This window comes from Galeopterus variegatus, unplaced genomic scaffold (assembly GCF_000696425.1).
Source record: "Galeopterus variegatus unplaced genomic scaffold, G_variegatus-3.0.2 Scaffold984, whole genome shotgun sequence".
NCBI classification, from domain to species: domain Eukaryota; kingdom Metazoa; phylum Chordata; class Mammalia; order Dermoptera; family Cynocephalidae; genus Galeopterus; species Galeopterus variegatus.
In genome coordinates, this window is record NW_007727095.1 from 419,677 (window position 1) to 428,475 (window position 8,799).

The window sequence follows — 8,799 nt, forward strand, 5'->3', positions numbered from 1 at the left end:
AGACAAACCAGGAGGCTTTTATTACTCGGCATAATTTCAATGACTCTGGTCATTTTCTCCTATTCTTTAATTTTAAAGAAAAATATTTACAGAAACCATAATCTTTTGCTATTCAAATTACGTGCCTGGTCAATACTCTGAAGTGAACTATATTCTATTAGACAAAGTAATAGAAAAAGCAACTTGTGGTTTTAATCAGCAGAAAGAAAACAATTTTGCAACTTCTTTACATTTGAATAGAACAAGATGAGCTGCATTATCAATTGCTTTTAATGTAAATTTTGCCGTGCTTTTTATCCAAGGGTCTGAACATGACAGACAGTAGAGGCGCCTCCTGTTTTTAAAAGAATGTCAAGAGGCTGTGGCATTTCCTGAACAAGAAATAGATTCTATAAGAACAGTTCTGAGATTGAATATAGGATTTACGACTATATTTAATCTTTGTATATTCTTAATCAGCTTTAATGATAATGTCACTTGAGTGAAGAAAAGGATTTAAAGTAAAAATGAAGCTTATAATTTATTACATCCTTCCTGTCCATGGCAGACCCCTGGGAGTCGTGGTGATTACTAAATGGAAATAGCATTGGACATGGGAGGTTTAAGAGACCTGAGTTTTGGTTCTGTCACTAATTAGATTTATAGCTTTCGGAAAATTGTTTAACCTCTGTAACTGAGCTTTCTCTTATGTAAATTGGCGGGTAAAGATGGGAGAGGGGCTTAATCTTAAAGTATACTTCACCAAAGCAGCTGACACAATCAACACTAAATACAAATTTATGTATGCCACAGAGTCTCACTCATTGTTCCAGCTTCCTCGGTGTTTTTTGTTTGTTTTCTTTTTTTCAGTCTGTTCTTGCCTAGTATCCCATACAGGTCCGCACTGGGGCTGCTCATTGAATCTTCAGCTGGTGGTGTTTCAAAAAGGGAATGAAATCTCGTTTTTCGTGGGCTGTGAAACATTCCTTTACGGAAGTCCCCGTGTCCGTTCCTCCTCACACCTTTAGGCCTTTCCCCGGGCCCAGCGCTCATTTGCTTCAAGTGAGGCGGTTCTGGGCACAGTGCCAATTTGCGAGATCCTGGTTCTGAGGAGGTGGATGGGTCCCTTAAGGCATTGCAGGGCCTCACGATTTGGGGCTCTCCATCGCGACTGCCTTCGCTGTGTTAATTTGAACTGTGACAAAGCATTTCCGATTTTCTTCCGAAAAGCCCAACTTGGGGTCACAACCACACCTCTATAACCAAGTTAACTGCTGAGTTAGGAGAACACCTACGTGCGCCAACGACTCCTCTCACAAGCCCTACTTTTCTCGGGACAGGCGGGCGGTTGCGGCAGTGGCTAGAACTACGAGGCCCAGAATTCCCGGGCGCATGCGCACTGCCATTGTGATGCTCCTTTCCCGGTAACTCGCCCTCTCATGCAAACCTGAAGATAGCGGCAATTCTCCGGTGGGGGGCGGAGACGCTCTCTGCCCACCTCTCCGCCCCCTTCGTGATAGGCAATGGGATAAGCCAACGGACTTTGCAGGCTCGGAACGCACTGCCCAATCAGCACCTGCGGCGGAGAGGTGGGCGTGCGCACTGGCAGGGCAGGTGTGCTAGGCTGTGCCGGGTTGCGAGGGGGGAGAATAACGTCGGGTCGGGTCAGCGGGCGCTGCAGTAGTCGCCGCAGCGGCGATGGGAGCGGTGAGGACAAGGCGGCGGCGGCGGCGACAGGAGGGGGAGCAGGGGCTGGCACAAGAGCAGCGGCTGGGGGCGGCCAGAAGCAGCAGTAACAGCGGCAGCCGCCGCCGCCGCCAGTAAACGCAGACGGTACCCGAGAGGACTGCCCAAACGGTCGCCACTCAAAGCAGCGCTTGGGTCCCGCTGCAGTCGGCGGCGGGGGATGGGCAGGCGGCGGCGGTCCCGCCTGCTGAGGGTTGACCCCTGCCGGTCCCGGCCCTGAGCTGGTCCCGAGCCCTCCACCCGAAATCCCTGCGTCCGCCACGGCCCAGGTAGGACACACCCCCCGAACCCCAGGGCGCAGCGAGGTAGCCCCGGGTCCCACCCTCCCCAGATCCTGGCTCCCTCCGGCCGCACCCCTCGTCGAGTGACCGACCCTGGTGAGGACGGGAGGGATATCAGAGATTCCTAGGTCGCTGCCCAAGCCCTGGGTTCGAGCCAGACCCGGTCACTCTCCACCTCGGAGACCATTCGGATTCTGTCCCGTTTCCCCCGAGGCTTTGGGTGTCTTCACTGAACTTGGAGGGTCACGAAGCTTCGTTCTGTTTCTCTCTCTCTGTGGTGACCCACATATCTCTTGTACTCATGCCGCTCGTAGTATTAGTACCAAACACAGAGAATGCTTAGGAAATATGAGCGCTTCTTTCTCACCCTACCTCCCCAACTGTAATGGAAGAGGGCATGGGACTATAGAATCTGTTTGCTGTGTTGTAAGGACAATGAAGGCCGTGACTTTCTAGTAGTTTAGGGTGCTGAAGAAGTGACCTGAGGGATTTGCTTTGATAAAGATGTTGACACCCTTGGATGCTGTGGGAGGGAGAAAAGACAACACATAAATGCGTACTGTCAAATCAGAGAGGTAAATAACCCGTTGGGATGCCAGGATGCTTTCTCCTATAATGAAGTTAATTTTGTTTCAGTCATGGCTACATTAGAGGTAAAAATGACATTGAATTGTACTTTGCCTTGAATTAAAGTTGGTAGGTGGCACCAATCTTGGTATTAACTCTACTCTTCCCTAGCTTCAGAAATTCTATCTTTGAACATTAAAGAGGACGATTTTATTATACAACATGTGTATGATGTAAAGATGTTTTGTTATTCAGTAGAAATTGAGTTTGTGTGTCATATTACGAATGGGTGAATCGGCACATGTATACACACACACACAGAGTATCTACTCAGTGTGTTTTATTAAAATGTTTTGTTCTGAGCCGTTAATAACAGTTGCGTTGGTATTTAAGAGCTGATTTGCCAGGATACACCACACAGATGTGTCTGATGTTTTCTTTTGGCTACATGGAAAAGAGTAACTTCATTTATGGGGGGAAATGGAAGAATTATTTTAAAGTATTGAGGGAATTGAATACTGTCTGTTGCTTTCTTTCCTTTTTTGTTTATAAAGTAGAAGTAATGATGACAAATATATAAATATGACTAATTTTTCGAATAATAATTTTGTGGACTTGGATCGTGTATTATGATATATTTAAATTGAAAACATATTGAAATCAGTCTTTAACTTAGAAGCTCATGTTTCCCTGTATAATACATTTTTTAAAAGGGGATGTTTGAAGCATGATTATAAAGGAAAGTTTCTCTAGCATTTTTACTTTTTGATAGAAAGTTAGGAAATGCTTTTTCCTCTTCTAGTTTTAGAAACATAAATTAAAGTTCATAGCTTCATTAATTTAATTTATAATATCAAATTGGAACAAATTTGATCATTGGTAGGGGACTAAGAATATCTTGCCTGTTATCTCGTACTGTGGTTAATACATGATTTAGTGAATTCTGTTACATTATGTGACCTCAGATGTGTGTGTCTTCTTTTAAATACTGATTATTTTAATATCTTAGGAAATCTTCATGATTATAGAGCTCGTTTGCCTTAGCAGATTGAACTCATTTATATAGGTCTTCAAATGTATTATTAGAAGTGGAGTTTGTATAATTTTTAGACAATTTTCAAGGGTATTTTACATCTAAAAATGCACTAAAAATGTGATAGGTTGTTGGTTTTTCAAAGTAAATGAATATTACAGAGCTGAGTTAGCTATGATCATAGAATTTAATTTTCACTTTGGTGGGGAATAAGCAATTCCTTATATGCCTTATATATAACTTTAAAAAGTAATATATACAGATGACAACTTGGTTGAAACTCGTGAGAGACCCTGAGCTGGAACAACCTTGCTAAGACTCTTTCAGATTCCTAATCCTCAAAAACTGTGAAATAATAAATGCTTGTTGCTTAAAAAAAATGTGTGTGTGTGCGTGTATACACATATAAAAAACAAGAAAATGTTTAATGAACATTATTGAATAGTGGGGGCTGTGTTGACCAGCAAAATAAAAAAGCCTTTGGGAATTCATGGAGAAGATAGCTTGCTTACTTCTCTACCTTTTTTGTTTTTTAATAGCTCTTGTAGGAAAAATTCTTTCATAGATATGTGGCAAACAGTCTTTTCAATTTGAGGGCATGTTACTCAAAATTACTCTAACCATGTATTCATTTTTCGTTCTTTTATGATTTTTGAGAAATACTCAAAATATAGCTGGAGCTGTTTTTGTTTGTTTGATTAGGAATATTGCAGGATATCGTCAATATTTATAGATTTTAAAAATTAAACACATTTTATACTGTTTTACTTCCTTGTCATCTTTTTGTTGTTGTTGTTACCAGTTTATTGTAAACAATAGTAATGTTAGTGGTAGTTTTTTCCCCAGGTTTCAGTGGATAGAATTTTTTGTGCTGAAAATAGTACTTCCTGGTTAAATGTCATACTTCAGTATTTGGTAAAGGAGTTTAAGTTCATGTGAAAAAGGTGAGTTTTTTTAGAGCTAAATTTTGAGCATAAGGAAAACACATTACTATTCAGTGTAGTTTCTGTTCTTATTAAAATCTGGTGATCATTGATTGTAGACTTAAGATACTGATTGAAATTATAATATTTACATAATGTGAATGCTGACCTTGCCAGAAAATTTTATCATTTAAGCAGGTGATTTTTTTTCTTTTTTGGGGGGGGGCGGAGTGTGGCTGGCTGGTATGGGGATCTGAACCCCTGACCTTGGTGTTATCAACAGCGTGTGCTAACCAACTGAGTTAACCATCCAGATCAAGTAGGTGATTTTTAAGTAGACTTCTTGGTATATTTTCATTTATGTTATATGACTATAAGTTAAACATAATTATTCTCTTTGTGGTTATATTTTATATGTTCTAGATATTTAATTGAATATATAGTACTTACAAACTTCAGTGAACATTTTGGATTTTTTCCTGTGATTTTTTTAATCTTTGTATATAAGATCTTTGTTTTGGGATATTGATAGCTTTTTTATTATATTATTGGAATTTGCTTTCACTTCGATCAGGGCAAAGCTTCCCAAAGTAAAAAATTAAGTGTTTTTTGAAAAGAATTTGGGGTGTATTAGCATCTCCTGAAGAATGGGAGGTAGGTAATAAGTAGCTTTTTTGCTCCCTTTGGTAAGCTATCGAGATTTAACCTAACCATGTTTTAAGAATCATTATTTTTTTATTTATTTTATTTTATTTTTTTCCTCTTTGTCTTCTTTACTGACCGGTAATGGGATCGCAACCCTCGGTGTCGCGCCCGTACCGGGGACCGGCAATCCGGACCGGCAACGGGATCGCAAACCTCATTGCTGTGCCCGTACCTCACTCAGCCAGTGAGCGGGAACCGGTCTGTATGTGGGATCCGAACCCTCGGCGGGAGCGCCGCTGTGCTCCCAAGCGGCGCACTGTAGCAGTGCGCCACCGGGCCGGCCCAGCAAGAATCATTATTTTTTTAACAGAGAATTTACATCTTCATTGAATAGAACAATCAGTATTTTATTAATGTTTGAATCAGAAAACTTATTTGCCATTATATCTGTTTTTACTGAAATGCTTTTTATCATTAATATTTTTATAGTTGTATTTTTTTATTTCTGCAGAGTTTCAAAGTAATCAACTTTTAAAAAATGAGGATGGGCCGGCCCGTGGCTCACTCGGTAGAGTGCGGTGCTGATAACACCAAGGCCGCGGGTTCGGATCCTATATAGGGATGGCCGGTTTGCTCACTGGCTGAGCGTGGTGCTGACAACACCAAGCCAAGGGTTGAGATACCCTTACCAGTCATCTTAAAAAAAAAAAAAAAATTAATTAATTAATAAATAAAAAATGAGGATGTATTGATTCCCTTATCTTTTTTTTAGCTATATGATTATCTAAATACTATATTTTGTTAATATTTGTCTGACATTTAGATTTCCACGTGTTGTATTTTATGGATTAAGTTTGTAAGGTCTCATTTTTTCTTAATCCACGAAGTGGCTTAGTTTCTAAAATATCTCAAAAATGGTTTTAAAATATTTTTCAGTGATCATTAAGGCAGAAATGAAGGTAGGAAAATAGGAAAAAATGAATAACCAAAGACAAAAAAATGTGAGCCTTGCCTCTCAAGAAATTTGATTTTAAAAAATCACCTGGAAGCTAAATTATATGGTAGATAGTAAACTAGATTAGGATTGCATTTCTGCTGGACTTCCCTAGCACTTAAAAAATACAACATTATCCAAGACAAAAGTCATCCCTCTTTTTAACTTTCTTAATTCTGTAAATGAGGGTATCACCATTCAGTCAGTCACCCAAGCTCAAAAATCTCAATTTTTTTTGACTCCCTATTTCTCCTGCACAAAACCTCTCCTTTTCATTTTCACTGCTACTACCTTAACTTAGCCTCTCTGAACTTTTGAACTATTGTAGTAGCCTCGTTATTCATATTTATTAAATACTTGTTAGACATCTACCATGTTATTGTGCTGGGGGTTAGAGATTCAGCAGTGAACAAGACAGAAATAATCTCCTTACTTTTGGAATTTACAGTATAGTGGAAGCAGACATTTGTAGAACAAGGAATTACAAGTGTTCCAAATTATTATGAAGGGAAAGTGCAGACATGAGCATGTAACAGATAGTCCTAACAGTTGGAAGGTGGATTCAGGGAAGAAGTTTCTCTTTTATTAACGACAGTTTGTTCTACATACTCCACTAGATTCAGAGGTTAGCAGCTATATTATAGCTATAATTAAATGGTTAAAAATAAATAAATAATTGAAAAGAAATGTTTTTAAATAAGAAAAGTTAATAAAAATTAAATGTTGACACAATCCCTGAAACAGCTTTAGACATACCTTTTCAGAGCATCAGAACACTTTGGAAAGTTCTGTTCTAAAGAGTTCACCTCTCTGTCCAGTATGGGTTTCTACTTTGGGTTCTCCCAGACCTCAATTGTTTAATTACTGATAGAGTTCCTATGTTAGGTTTCATACACTGTTTGAACCATCAGAAGTTAGTGCTAGGTATTATGTAGCCAAGGCATAAGTGGTTACAAGAAAGAGGTTTTCCATGTAAGTAGTTAAGAGTGTCTCTGTTGCTAGGGTCCAGCAGCTTATAGGTGATTAATGAAATGTACAAGTAATTAAAATATAATTTGAAAATTTTTGTTAGTCTAAAAAATACATTTATAAACCAAAAAATATATACCTTATCATACATTGGTACCTAGTTTTTGGTTTAGAAAATAAGGTTAGTATAGTCACTACTGGTAATGAACAAGTCCTGTGGGATTCCCCTTGGAAGGTGGGAATCCCTCACCTGTACGGGTCCAAGTGCTCACTGCTATAGGATTGCCAGTCACGCTTGCCAGACAAAACTTAAAGGAAAGCCTTTTAATTTGGGAAGACATCGAGCGGGAGACAGAGGATAAAGTCCCAACTGCCTCCCTGATTGAGTGAGGATTGAGGTTTATATAAGTAAATGTATCGGGTGAGACAGCATGCTTTGAGAGATGTATTGGGCAAGACAAGGATGTCTGCTTTTGATACCACCTGAGTTAATCACTAAGGGTGAGCTATAAAGGGAAAACAAAGTTAGTTTTGTAGTGTGTATACAAGTGTGGGGGGTTTTCTATGTTTGCACTTCCTCTTAAATGCTAATGTAATGAATGAATATAAACTGTTAATTGTGCATCAAGGTGGGATTTGAATCTGTTCTCATCTTCACTATAACATATCATAGAATCTCTCTTTGCCTCAGTTTTGCTATTTTTAAAAAGGGAAGTTAATATACTTGAAATCTTATTATAGTGAAGATCATTATAGAGAAGATTCTGTATTGATTTTTTTTTTCTTTGTCTTAGAGGGAGGATCATAGAAATAATGCTTTGCTTGGTTTATCTGGTTACATATTTCACCCAAGGAATGATTTTGTTTAGCGTTTTTCTTACAATCTGTCCATGTAGGTTACACTGTACTTTTTTTTAAGGAAATAATTTATGTGTTGTTAGTATTGTAGCCAGGGAGAGAACTAGGTTGTTTACACTTTTATTCTTTTGTCAATAATTGTAACCATACTGACCTGTAAAGTTTCTCTTCACTTTTAATAGATATTTTACTTTCTTGGATATATTTATTGAGCTCAAAGAGGTTCCATGCTGCCAGTTTACCTCCTGTGAAAATTTAGAAGGGACATTTGAAGTGTGAATTGTGACTAATGTTTCTTTCTCTTCTTTTGCTCTCAGCAAATAGAGTTATTCACACATCTTCATCTCTTCTTACTAACTTCAGAGGGGCTCTTGCTAAGACCTATGGGGTAAAAACAAAAAAAAAATTCCGTTGAGTTTATCCTATCCTTGAATCTTATTTTTTCTTGCTTACATTAATTAGTTTATTAGGTGCCTTAAAAAACTTAGTTGATATGTAGTCTTTGTAAACTTGTGTTTATATCTTATCTTGTTTTATTTTAAAACAATTTAGATAATTTTTTATAATGTGAAAAATGTAATTTTACTTTTGTGATAGCTAGCTACTGTACATCTCACTATATTTTAATCTATTTTTGAAGCATAGATCAGGTATTGTAAACTATTTACATAATAGATTATGATTACTTTGAAAACATCTGACCTTTTACTTTAATAATAGGGGGTGTTTGGTGCAATTATAGTTTTGATCATATTCGGAAATTTTTCAGACATTTCTTCCCCCCCCCCCCCCCCCCCCCCCCCC

At 38.5% G+C, this 8,799-nt stretch overlaps 1 protein-coding gene across 1 annotated transcript in view; it reads left to right on the forward strand.

The window, feature by feature from the left end:
• Nucleotides 1–1,929: 1,929 nt before the first annotated feature.
• LOC103591544 (tau-tubulin kinase 2-like) overlaps nucleotides 1,930–8,799 on the forward strand; it is a 48,605-nt gene continuing 41,735 nt past the window's right edge. The window contains exon 1 of the mRNA XM_008574026.1: nucleotides 1,930–1,994. The gene's annotated coding sequence lies outside the window, so the exon portion shown is untranslated. The remainder of the gene's footprint in view (nucleotides 1,995–8,799) is intronic.